Raw genomic sequence first — 13,424 nt, 5'->3', positions numbered from 1 at the left:
GCTTAACCTAGACCATCCAGACTGAAACCATGCAATCAACAGGCCCAGAAGCCAGACACATTCAGCATCAGTCCTGGGTCTACAACTTTCTAGTTAAGCAACTTTGGGCAAGTCCCTGAGCTTGAGTTTTCCCCCATCTGTAAAATGGGGACAACAGCAAAACCCGCCACTCTGAGTATCTTCATAAAATGGAAAAATAATGGGCTTAGTACCCTCATAAGAAGAGGTGGCTGGCTCTTCAACAAATGGTGCTGGGAAAATTGGAAAACCACATGCAATAGAACGAAACAAGACCGCTATTATTAACTCATAATGGATCAAAGGCCTGAATACAAGACCTGAAACAATAAAATGCATAGAAGAAAACATAGGTACTAAACTTATGGTCCTTGGTCTCACAGAGGATTTTATGAATTTGACCTCAAAGGCAAGGGAAGTAAAGGCAAAAATGAATGAATGGGACTGCACCAAACTAAAAAGCTTCTGCACAGCAAAAGAAACTATCAACAAAACAAAAAGGCAGCCAACCAAATGGGAGAAAATATTTGCAAACAACACCTCTAATAAGGGGCTAATATCCAAAATATATGAAGAACTCCTACAACTCAACAACAACAAAATACAAACAATCCAATTAAAAAGTGGGCAGAGTACCTGGACACTTCTCCCGAGAAGATGTACAAATGGCCAACAGAAATATGAAAAGATGCTCAGCTTCACTAGCTCTAAGGAAAATGCAAATCCAAACCACACCTCACACCTGTTAGAGTGGCCGTTACCAACAAGACAAGTACTCACAAGCGTCGGAGAGGCTGTGGGGAAAGGGAGCCCTCGTTCACTGCTGGGGGGAGTGTAAATTGGCACAGCCACCACGGAAAGCAGTCTGAAGCTCCCTCAAAAGGTTAAGAATAGAGCTACCACAAGACCCCCCAATCTTTCTTCTGGGTGACTACCAAAAAATTTGGGAAGATTTATTTGTACAGATATATGTACCTTGATATTTATTGCGGCATTATTTACGGTGGCCAAGACATGGAAACAACTAAGTGTCCTTCAATGGATGCTTGATTGAATAAAAAAGATCTGGTACGTATATACAAAGGACTACTACTCAGCCATAAGAAAAGAAGAAATACTGCGATTTGCAACAACATGAACCGACTTGGAGAGTATCATCCGCAGCAAAATAAGTCAGGTGGAAAACATCAAGAGCCATGTATGATTTCACTTGTAGGTGGGCTATAACACTGAAAGCAACAAATAGCAAAGAAGACAAACAAACAAACAAAAAACTCACAGACACAGACAACAGTGCAGCGGTCGCCAGAGGGAAAGGGGGCGGGAGAAAGTCAAAGAGGGCAAAGGGATTCAAATACGTGGTGATGGAAAGAGACTTGACGTTGGGTGGTGAACACACAATGCAATATACAGATGATGCATTCTACTTGAAACTTATATCATCTTATTAACCAATGTCACCCCAATAAATTTAATAAAGTTTGTTTTAAAGGGCCAGGGGGAGCTATCTCCCTGCCTCTCTCCTGCCATGTAAGGACACAGGGAAAAGGCAGCCATCCACAAGCCAGGAGGAGGACGGACCCCACCAGAGCCTGACCATGCTGGCACCGTGCTCTCGGCCTTCCAGCCTCCAGAGCTATGAGAAAACAGTATCTGTCGTTGAAGCCACCCTCTCTGTGGTGTTTTGCTATGGCAGCCTGAGGGACTACAGCTGCATGAACTGTCTGAACATCCATGAAGCTCTACACTACTGTGCACTAATAGTCTGTACAACTTTCTATAAGAAATAGTGGCATTAAAAGTTTTCAGGGGGTGGAAGGTGGCGGAAGAATAATTCCTCCAGGGGGAAAAAATAGGCTAGAAAGACTTTCTCAACCAACTTAGGTAAAATCAGTGTCTCTCCCCTCTTTGGTCTTCTGACAACCCCACCCCTCCACCCCACCCCCGGGATGCTGCTCTGCCTCGCCCCACCCTGAGCAGCCCCAGACCCAACCTGCCTTCAGCATCACACACACACCCCCACCTCACCAAGGAGCAACTTTCACTGCCCCAGGTTTACAAAAGCTCCTATCCCAGCTCAGCCCTCACCTGCTCTCACCTGCTTGATCCACGCAGGTTCTGAACAGGGGCGCCTTCCCAGCCCCAAGCCACGGGGCAGCTGGTATGCCTTGGCCCCTCCCGACTTCCTTGCTAACTTGCGGGCCTGACACCTGATCCTTGACCTCACTCCTTAGGGGGGAAAAAAACATTTCCTGCTGACCCATATTTCGTGCCTTTGATGATGAACACGAAGTTGGACTTTGCCCCCAGAGGCTGAAGCTCTGCAAAATGCTCTCACTCAGATCAGGTTAGGAGAAGAAAACAGGCCAGCTGGGGGGGCGGGGGGGGCTGGTCCCCTGGCAGCCTCAGTAAGTGAGGATTGGAAGAACCTTCCAGCTCACCTTGTTCAGAGCTTCAGGTGTTTTTCTTTCTTTTTTAAGCTATAATTTACATACCATAAAATTATCCTATCTAAAAGTGTGCTTCACTGGTTATTAGTTTACTTAACAGAGTTGGGCAGCCATCACCACAATCTAACGTCAGAGCATTTCCATCGCTCCAGAGAGAGATGTTGTGTGCACTAGCAGTCCCTCCCACCTTCCCTCACCCTCCCTTCCAGCCCTAAGAGACCACTAATCCACTTTCTAGCTCCATACATTTGCCTGTTTGGAACATTTCGTGTAAATGGTATCATACAATACGTGGGGTTTTCCCGCCTGGCTTCTTTCACTTAGCAAAGTATTGAGATTCATGCAGGTTATAGCATGCACCAGTTGACGGACATTTGGGCTGTTTCCATGTGTTTGGCCACTATAAGTCACACCGCTGTGAACATTTACATACAAGTCTTTTTGTGGATGTATGTTTTCATTCCTCTTGAGTAGATATGAATGACTGATTGGGGAAGAATTTGGCACATACAGGCACTCAGATAAATCCTTGTGAGTGAGTGAATTAAGTTGTTCTCAGAGCCCTCTGCCTTTGCCCAGTCATAGAATGGATCACCCTAAACTGAAACCAACCATTGAGCTCTTGGCCCCAAGAAGGTCAAGACTGCCTATGAGGCTCAAAATATGCCTGAGGGTCACAGGTCAAGGCTAGAGGACAGGCAGGCCCTAATCACAGTGGTTGCCTGAATGAAGAGGGAAGACAGCTCTGCAAACTGATTGCGGAGTCGGATATGGGGGTTTAAGTGAGCAACCCTAAGCAAATGACTCTTCCTGCATCCGGATTCTTACCTGATAGGTAAGAATTTACAAATTAAATGAGCCCACAGATGTGAAATCCTTAACACAATTCCTGGCACAGAGTAGTCACTCAGCGGATGCTGGTGACAATTATGAGGATCATTAATCACCATCAAGAATGGGTTCTCTGCCCAGCCAAGCATGGCTCAGCAGTTGAGCATAAACCTAGGATCCAGGTGATCGGGGTTCGATTCCCACTCAGGGCACATGCCCGGGTTGCAGGCCCAATCACTGATTCTCTCATCATTGATGTTTCTATCTCTCTCTCTCTCTCCCTCTCCTTTCCTCTCTCTGAAATCAATAAAGATATATATATATATATATATATATATATATATATATATATATAAAAAGAATGGGTTCTTGGAGCCAGTTAGCATCCTTAGGAGATGGGGAGCACCAACCTTCTGGCAATGTTCTTGTTAAAGCACAAGATTTCCTTCCTCCCCTTCATGCGAAAAGACAAAGGTGTGTTCGATGTCAGCTTGAGCAAGGAGCCCTGCATGAGACTACAGGAAGGTGAGAATGACTTCATTTTCATTCATCTTCCCCGGGCTCCTTCATCTGACACTGGCAACAGAGCTCTAAGCATTTGATGTTGGCTTGTCCTGATTCATTACCCTGGCCTCACCCTGACACCGACCCCTGCAGCCTGAGTGGCAAAGCTTGGCTCAGATCAGAACTGAGGGTTCACCAGGCGGATGAAAGCACCTGGGTCGCCTCTCTGCCCCTGCCCACCTCGCCTCACCTTGCCCAGCGATTTCCTTCCCTGATTTGCTGTTCCCTTCCCCCACCCCTAAGAAACACTACCAGCCCTCCACCGTCCTCTGGAAATGACTGCCCAGGAATGGCTTTTAAAACACCAAATTGCATCAAGTACAAGGGCTGCTCCAAGCCCCATCTTCAGCAAGGACTTCTCCCGTTCGGTTTGGGCGCCCAGCAGAGCGTCAGGCAGCCGTTTAATCATTGCTAGCGGTGCTGCGCTGCGACTCTCTGGAGAGGCACTAGACTGGAATGAAAAGGAACTGACATAATTAGTCTGACACAGTTCAATGGGGAACTATTACACCAAAGGTAATGAGCTCCAATGATATGTTAATGTTATTGTAAGAAATTATGCCAGCGAAACAAAGTGGCTTCGAGCTGGGGGGGAAACAAGCTTGGAATTTTCTCAGGCAATAGGCTAATGGAAATAAAATTGAGAAGGCTCGGAAAACCCCCTTTCCTTTGTCCCTGAGCTGCTTGTGGTCACTGGGGGCTGAGGATCTGCTGTCAGCCCTGCAGGAGGCTTCAGGGGCCACTTACTTAGGCAACGCTGCTGCTGTCAATGTGCACAAGAGGTTGGATATTTGTTCAACTAGTAAAATAAAAAGCTCAAGGAAATTACTCTGAGCACTAAAAATTGATGGAGACATAGTGTGATGACAGTCCCTTACGGTTGTTAGACACTGCACAAGGTACGGTGTATTTTCATGGTCCTTACGAGAAACAGAGGGCCACAGTGACAGGCAAGGATCTGCCACTTACTGCATTGTGACCCTAGTAAAGTAACTGAACATCTGTGGGCCTCAGTTTCCTAATCTCCAAAGTGGCAACAAGAATGCCTACCTTCAAAGTTGAAATAATGTCCATGAAGCTCCCATTATTTGGAAGACCTGCAATAAAATGCACTTAATAATGTTCTAATTGCCCTGGCCAGTGTTGCTGAGTGGTTAGAACATGAGCCCTCAGACCAAAGGGTCACAGGTTGAATTCCTGGTCAAGGACACGTACCTGGGCTGCAGGTTCAATCTCTGGCCAGTCTCAGCACATGTGGGAGGCAACCAATCAATCTGTCCCTCTCACATCAATGTTTTTTTCTCTCTCTCCCCCTCCCTCCCTTCTACTCTCTCTAAAAAAAAAAAAAATCCATGCAAAAAATATCCTCAGGTGAGAATTAACAAAACAAAGCAAAAAAAATGTTTGCTGCTCTGCACATGTCCGCTAAAACTGGAAAGGCACAACAAGTGCTACTGATTCACAGTCACAGTCAGCCTTCTCATCTCATCCATTACACAGGCAGACACGAAAGGCTGCATATGCTAGGATTTCACTCCCATGAAAATCCACAGTAGGTAAGTCCCTGGAGACACATAGGGATCAGGGACTGTCAGGGACTGAGTGGGGAAGATGGGCAGTGACTGACGACCAGGCCTGGGTTTCTCTGGATGAAAATGCTCTGAAACTAGAGTGCTTGATGTGATGTGATGATGATGTGATGTGATGTGATGTGATGTGATGTGATGTGATGTGATGTGATGTGATGTGATGTGATGTGATGTGATGTCTGCAAAAATTGTGACTGTACTTAATGATGTTGGAATTTACACTTTGAAGGATCATAGAGTTAAATTTTATATTATTTAGATTCCATTTATTTTTAATAGTATTTTATTACATTTTATGTAAAATACATTTTATTTGACTCAATAGTATAAGAAAAAAATACAGTAAAATTCTAAGTATATGTAAGATAAACACAAAAATTTTGAAAACTGCTATTAGTAGGGAGGGGAAGCCCTCTCTGCCGTGGCAGCTGACACACGCTGCGCCCAGGACCTGGGACCACAGGCCTCGAAGGAGCTGAAGCAAGTGGCTCACCCGCTGCCTAATTCACTAGCTGTCCTGTGTGGTTCTTCTCCTCCCACTGACACTCAACACCCACAGGGTGGGGAGCCCCAGCCAAGCTGCCACTGTGGAGGTTCCACCAGATCAGCGAGCAGGGTGCTCCTCACACCCCCTGTACAGGGCCCTGGTCACCCCTGGGGTTTCTGCTCTGTCTTCACCCAGGACAGGGACCCGAATGGAATCTCCAGTCTCTTTATCACATGAGGAGAGAGCTTAGCCCAAGGCCAAGGAGAATCACAAGTGAGGCAGAGGCTTCAACATGAGGGACAGAAAATGAGCAATTAGCACAACCACAACCCCTCCAACACACCCCACGGTCCAGGACCCAGAGAGCACCTCCAGGGAGGACCACCCGGGGCCTACAATCACCCTGTGAGGGGTTCACTCCGAGTTAGAGGAACAAACCCTCAGAGAGATGCAGAGACCTGAAGACTCGCAGCAAGCAGGCGGCCGAAACCACTGTGCTGTGGAGGGGCAGGGTGCTCACCTGTAAATAGTTGGTCCCACACCTGCAGGGTGGTAGCAAATGTTCTGTGATAACACAGAGAGGTGGGGACGAAGGTAGGGTCCGAATCAGGAAGGTGGGCTCCAGGTATTCGACGAGTTTGTCCAGCCAGTGTGCCTGGGTGGGCTATACCATACAGGTCCTTTCTCTTCTCCAGTGAGGCTGGAGTTTGTTGGGAACCACGAGTGGGTGCTGCTGGGGCCACTTGGCTGGTTGGACACTGGGCCCAGGGCTGGGCTGACCCACCTCTGTGTTCTGCTCAGGATGCCCTCAGTGGGAGGCCAGACCTTGGCCTCTGGTCACCCAGTTCTGAGCCTGGGCACACACCAGAGCTGGCTCCCCCAGAAAGCAGAGTCCTGGCTTCTAGAAAGGCCAGGTCCCAGAGGCAAGAACCCTTTTCACTGGGGGTCAGGGTCATGAGTCCAAAACACACCTTCCCTGATTCCCCAGCTCAACACTGCGAGACTGATATCCCACCCGCCAGAGAGGTCAGGTTAATAAGCAGAGCACTTGGGGGCTCCCAGTGGGGGCCACCCCGTTAGTTTCCAGGTTGTGAGCAGATTCTCACTGAAGACGGTTTCTCTTTGTTTCCAGAGCCTGTCTCTGTAGTGAACTGAAATGTTAAGAGAAACGCAGCTGGTCCCTCCAGCGCCTGGCCAGGGCAGGGCCAGGGGCAGGGCTAGAAGGTGGACTTGGAGGGTCCGAAGATGCAGATGGGGAAGTGCTTGAGGCGGGAGGACCACTGGGCTGCCAGCTGGAAGGACCTCACGCCTTCTGACTCCACACCGTCACCGCGAAGGGACAGCACGTCCTGCGGGTGCTTGACCATGCAGACCAGGTGGCTGATGCCCTCCACGCTCTGGCTTTTGGCCTCCACGCCCTTGTCCTTGGTTTTCTTGGGCAAAAACATCACTTTCTTCTTTACCTTGGTGACCACTGTCATGGACATGGTGGGTGTGGCTGTGGCCTCACCATTGCTGGGCAGCCTGTTGGCCTGCAGGGCCTGAAAGGTGCACTTGAGCGTGTTTTTGGCCGTGGGCAGGTCTTTCTTGTCGGCATCTCCCTTCCTGTCTGTGGGCCAGGCGCCGTCCAGTAATCCACCTGCACCCCTTCAGCTTGGCGGGAAAGCCCTGCCTGGCGGGGACAGGCCCAGACTCACTGACCCGGAGGAGGGTGGGTGGCTGAGGCCTCCTTGGACAGCTGGGCGGATGAAATCATGCTGGAGCCCGAGGGGCCCCCACCATCTGAGTCTCCTGTCACGGCCAAGGATGTGTCCACTCTTCCAACATTTACCACCCCCTGGAAGGGAATGAACTTCTGTGGGGACTCCTTGTTGGGGCTCTTTGGCTTGTGGGTGAGCGTGGCCTCCACAATGGGCAGCTGGAGGGCACAGTTGGCCACCGCGATTTACTGTGTGATTCTCGATAGGATGTCCCCTGGTCCTGCAGGCGCTCAGGACCTCCAGCTTGGTGAGCGGGTGCCCCAGGCCCAGTCTTGTAAGGGGCGGCTGTAGAGCTGATCCACGGAGCCGGGGACCTGGCCACCAGGTGGGAACCCAGAGGGATGACCAGGAGCACATGTAGCCCAGCCAGTGGGGCGTCTTGTGGGACAGCTGCTCCACAGAGAGCCTCAGCACCTGGCTGAAGTGGTGCTGGGCCCCCCACCACGATCTTCACAGGCGGGGGGCTGGGAATTGCAGCTGCAGCCTCTCAGGAGACGACGGTGCTGGAGGCTCCTGGACGGGACAGCGAGCAGGGGCACAGCACGGGCAGGGGAGCCACTGCAGGACACCCACGGGAACTGCCCTGCCACATGGGGGTGTTGACGATGATGTCCTCGGGCAGCTGGGCGTCGAGATGCGGATGAGGGTTGGCTGGTCCGACACGGTCTTCCTGGGAACAGCAGCTGGCTCGGAGGGGCCGAGCGGCGCTTCTGGTCCCGGCTGTGGGGCTGCTTGTTCTGGGGCCACATCGGCTGCTGCTCCTTCAGGGACGTGCTCAGGCCCTGGCCGCCGGCCTGCGTCCCCTTCGACCTGCTGGAGGGGAAGACAAGTGTCTCGGTCTTGGTGATGCACCCACTGGGCGGCAACTTCTTGGTGAACACATCCAGGGCAGAGGTCTCTACCTCCAGGCTGTCCTCAGGCTGTGGGCCACCGAGTCAGAGACCCTGTCCCTTCACTCTTTGCTGCCCGGGGCCCTCGTTTTCTCCGGCATGACCGCCAGACTTTGAGGCTCCTTCTGCCTCCGGCACTGTGGATGCTCCCCATGTCTGTCTGCAAGCTGGAGTGTGACAAGCCTTTGAAGTATGGCCTGAGCTTGGCTTTGGGGGTGCTGAGGATGCTGTCATGGTCATCATCCTCTATGTCTGGGCCACTGTCACTGGGGTTCTCCAGTGTATCATACAGAAGGTCCTCCTTTACCTTAGGAACATGCTCCACAGGGTCTTGCTCCGAGTCCAGGACCTCCTCTGACACCTGGACCCTGCGCAGCCTCGCCAGAAATTTTTGTTGGCTGGTCATGGATGTTCTCACTTTCAACCTCTGTTCCTTCTGTGGCTCCCCCCGTGGAAGTCGTCCTGGTCCAGGTCCTGCCCCTGCCCGACAGCATCGCTGGCTTCCTGCTCAGAGGAGAAGCTCGCAGGCTCCCCCTCGGAGTAGCTGTCGGTAGGCTTGGCCTGGGGGCCCGCCTGCCTGGAGCTGTCCTCGTGGTCGCTGGGCGGGCTGGACAGGGGGTAGATCCAGAGCTCGGCCACCTTGGGGGAGGCCTCCTTGGTGCTGCTGCAGGGGCTCAGCACCTGGCTGCCCTGGGGAGGGCGCTGCATCGCCTGGGCCATGTGGACGGTGCCCTCGGCCAGAGTCTTGTAGCCCAGGTACCTGTAGCCCAGGATGATCTGGTTCTTATAGTGCTTCTTCCGCTGCAGCAGGATCTGTAGCTTGTTGCCTTCTCTCTTGAAGAAGTTAGTGGGGGTATTGCAACGAGGTCAGCTCCAGGTCGGTCTCCACTTGTCCACTGGGGGGCAGCACAATCTCGTGGGACCTCAGGATGCTCTTGGAGCCCTGCACCTTCATGGTGATCACCGCAGAGATGAGCTCCTCCTCCAGCCCCTCAAAGACCACCAGCTTTGTTAAGGCCAGGGTGCACAACCTGGGCATGCAGATGGGGCTGGAGAAGTCCACCTCCCGGGGATGGAACGGGTTCAAGGGCACCTGTGTGTTGAGCACCACAGGTACAGCAGCCAAGCCAACAGGGGGTGACAAAGCTGCAGCCAAAGGCACCATACAGGTTCTTTTCCTAGTTGGGGTTGATGGTTTCTCCCCCTGTGGTGGGACAGAGGAGGGACATGCAGTCAGAGGCAGCTCATGAACAGCCGGGTGGGTTGGGGCTGCAGCTCAGATGGAACCCCAAGTACTCAGTGATTGGTAGCAAGGAATGGGACAAAAGTGATGGCAGGAGAGTGTGGTCGAAAAGGAGCCACATGCTGACCTGACTAGCTCAAGGAAGGCCTGCGTGGCGTCCTTGCAAACTCGGAGAACTAAAGTAACCATAAAAGATGGTCTGAAATGAAAACTTTTCAACTAAAAGCAGTCTGTGGGGAGTAGTCATGTCCTAGGCCAGCATCTTCCCTGACAAAGGTCAATCTTTACCTTAATTGAGCCTGTCTGTTGTCTTTTTGCATCTACAATAACATATCTTTGGAATGTCAAAGTAATTTTCCTTTTTCGAGATCCCTCAAAGCACAGGCACTGCTCTGCAGAGACCACAAATCCCCTCTTTGTTATGCTGTTAATTGCTGACTGTTAACTATCCTATATCCACCGACGTAAAAGAAGTGCGTGTCTATCATTTCACATTCATCCAACCCCACAGGTTTCTCCGCTTTGCTTTCTCCCGCCTCCCTAATCCATCACCCGTGGGTTTCCTGGGACCTGCATACATCTCTTTGGACTGTCATGTATAAGGAAGGTGCATAGCTGCCATTCTCCTGAGCACTATCTCAACCCCTTGAGGGGTTTTTTTCCGGGCAATTGTCAACAGTTTGACTCAAACTCACAAAATTCTTCACAGGTTTGAATGTTTCTTAAGTTGATAAGAGAAAAGGTTCTCAGCAGGAAAAGTAGGATTGGAGGTGAGGAATGATGAAACATTAGTATCTTAGATCATTTTCTTAGCAGAGGATGGACAGCTCCTCCCTGTATTAACAGTGTCCCCCTGGGGTTTCTGACAAAACATCCCATTCTAAGATGAGAACACAGAGGCTTCTCCTGGGGCCAGAGCGGTCAGGATATTAGGGCATGTGGGATGTTCAGGGCAGCATCGTTGAAATGCCAACAGAAGGGGATCGCTTCCAGGGCCCACAGCAGTGAACAGATGGATCGCCCGCTGTGATAACTGGTCCCCCGCCTGGTGTGTTGTGCAGCCCAGGGAGGCCCCAGCTCCTGACTGGAGGGGCCATGAGGATGTGGTCCTTGGGGCAGCAAATGGCAAAGCAAGAGACTTGGTACTATGAGCCGCATGTCCTTTAGGGGAAAGCATCCCTACTAATCACGATGATGTGTGAGACTGGGAGGTGTGGGAAGATTGTCAGGCCAACATGGACACTTGGGAATGGGCATTAGAAGGGAAAGTCTGTAGAAAAATGCAAAAATACTCTTGACTGAGCATGAAGTGAAATGGTACAAAAGTCTCTCTTCTGATATTCCTAAAAATTTGTGGGCAGTAACTTTGCATCTGGTCTGAAAGAGGCTAGACCATGGGAGTGGGTTGCAGGGAGGAGACAGGGGCCCAGATTCCTTTGGAAATTGGACTCTAGGAGGGATCTCAGGGGAGTAGCAGGGCGGCTTCTGGAACCCGGGCCCCTGTGACTGCAGGGGGTCCTGGAGTTTGGGTGAACTCGGCACCTGCACTCACCCTGGGCCTGTGCTGCGCTCCTGTGGACGTGGGGGGCACCTGGGCCTCCTGCAGGGGGATGGAGCTGAGGTTGCTCCTGTCGTTTGTCCCGTGTGGAGCTCTGAAAAGACAGTTCCCAGTCACCAGGCAGAAAGCCTCAGAGCCCTGTTTTTGCTGGTTCCAGACCCCCGTGACCCTCCACTCCCAAGACACACACACACACACACACACACACACACACACACACACACACACACCCGTGACCTGCTCAGACCTCCCCTGGAAAGGCAAAGGAGTGACAGCCTGAGGGCCCAAGATTCCCGCCGGCACAGATCAGAGGCCCTTGGGAAGCCCCTCCCACCTGCCTGCCCTGTCCTGGGGTGTGACCGTGACAGGCCCTCTGGGTTATCCAGCGCCCAGCAACCTGTCCCTGCCCAGCGGGAATGTGGGCTGCACAGGGATGGCTCCCAGAGGCGGCCCGGCCTGGATCGGTCCCAGCCAGGCTGCCCTGTGTTACCTCCGGCGATCTTCTGGAAAACGGCAGCGACGTCGGGGCTGAGGGTGAACCAGCGTCGGCAGACACTAGAAGAACTGTCTCTGCGGGGTCTCCTGAGGCAGGAGCCCCGATCCCTGGGAAGACAGCAAGGGAACATCTCGCACTCTCAGGTGTCTCACCAAGTGAGGGGGCGGTTGGGCTGTTGCTACAAATTGGGTGCCTTGTAACGGGGGTTCCAAGTTCTATTGGGAAGTGACCTCACTTCCTGGGGTCAACTTCCCTGGGTCCCCTCATCTAATACCAGCTCTACAGACAGTCCTGGGGGCCACCCACTGCTCACTCCCCTTCTCCATGGAAAATCATACTGTGCCCAGTGACACCTGCACACCCCTCCCCACAGCCCCCTGGGAGGTCTGGGTGCAGCCAGGGCCCCGGACTTGAGGAGGGAGCCCTGGGCTCAGACTCGCGCTCATTCCTCCCTCTTCTGGGTCCTGGGTCAGTCACTGGGCCCCCAGGGCCTGTCTGCCTCCCGCCTGCAGGGGATCGTTCAGTAGGTGCCGCTTAGGGCTGTCAGGGGCCTGGGGGTGACTGCTCTAGAGCTGGGGGAGGCTGGCACGGGGAGGCAGAGCCTCCAACCTCTTTTTTCTTCCTGTTGTCAGTTCCTCTGTGTCGGCCTTTTTTCCAGTCCCACCCAAGGTCATTACATCTGGCGTGTTAGCGTGTGTGCTCACACACCTCTGGAGAGTCAGTGCTCTCATTCTGGATCCAGAACAAAGCGGCCCCCGCATGGGGAGGAGCAGCCAGCAGCTTCCCGATGTGTCAGGATTTCTAATTTCTACACCAGCTCTGTGGGAGGGCTCGGGGCCTTGGCCTGGAAGGTCTGAACTTTCCTGAACTCTGGACTGTGAATGTCATGTACCCTGGCCGTCCCTGCCTGTCTGGGGGCCTGTTTCCCAATCACCCAACGAGGGTGCGATTCAGAACTGCATTAGTGTGAGCTCAGCATGCAGGGCCCCCGGCTCCCTCCACCCTGGTGGGCTGTGGACAGAGCTGCACCTCCGTGGTTCCAGATCTGGGCTCCTTTTCAGACAGATATTGGCCCAATTCCCATCGAGGCTGCCGAATGCTCAGGGTCTGCCCCATGCCATCTCCATGTCCCATGCCACCTTCATGATTCCACCAGCATGGCCTTTCCAGAGCCCCTGAGAAAACTTGGGTGCAGCCAAGACCCCAACTTTGAGGACACACAGCTGGGTTTATCTCAGGCTCTGCACTCTGACCAGTCTGTGATTCTGGGCAAGGCGAGGACCTCTCAGGTCACCGGCTTCTCTCCTCAGTGGCTCCCCGTGGTCTTCGCCTTCCTGATGTGGTGTGAATGTGTCCCCTCCCCTTAAATGTGGACATCACTAGTGACTCCACAGAAGACGGCCAAGTGATCCAACATCACTTCCATGATTTGGTTATGAAAAGGCAGTGCCTACGCGCTTGCTCACCTGACCTGTGTTCTCTGTCTCTCCCTCTGTCTCTCTCTCTCTGTCTCTCACTCTAGGAATAAGCCTCTGTGC

General features: G+C 52.4%; 1 pseudogene; it reads right to left on the bottom strand.

Moving 5' to 3' along the window:
- Positions 1-7,156: 7,156 nt before the first annotated feature.
- LOC107527981 (phosphofurin acidic cluster sorting protein 2 pseudogene) lies at positions 7,157-9,688 on the bottom strand (annotated as a pseudogene).
- Positions 9,689-13,424: the final 3,736 nt, after the last annotated feature.

This window comes from Miniopterus natalensis, chromosome 17 (assembly GCF_054644295.1).
Source record: "Miniopterus natalensis isolate mMinNat1 chromosome 17, mMinNat1.hap1, whole genome shotgun sequence".
In the NCBI taxonomy this organism is placed as follows: Eukaryota; Metazoa; Chordata; class Mammalia; order Chiroptera; family Miniopteridae; genus Miniopterus; species Miniopterus natalensis.
The sequence above is the reverse complement of the archived record's forward strand: the minus strand, read 5'-3'. Positions and strand labels throughout refer to the sequence as shown.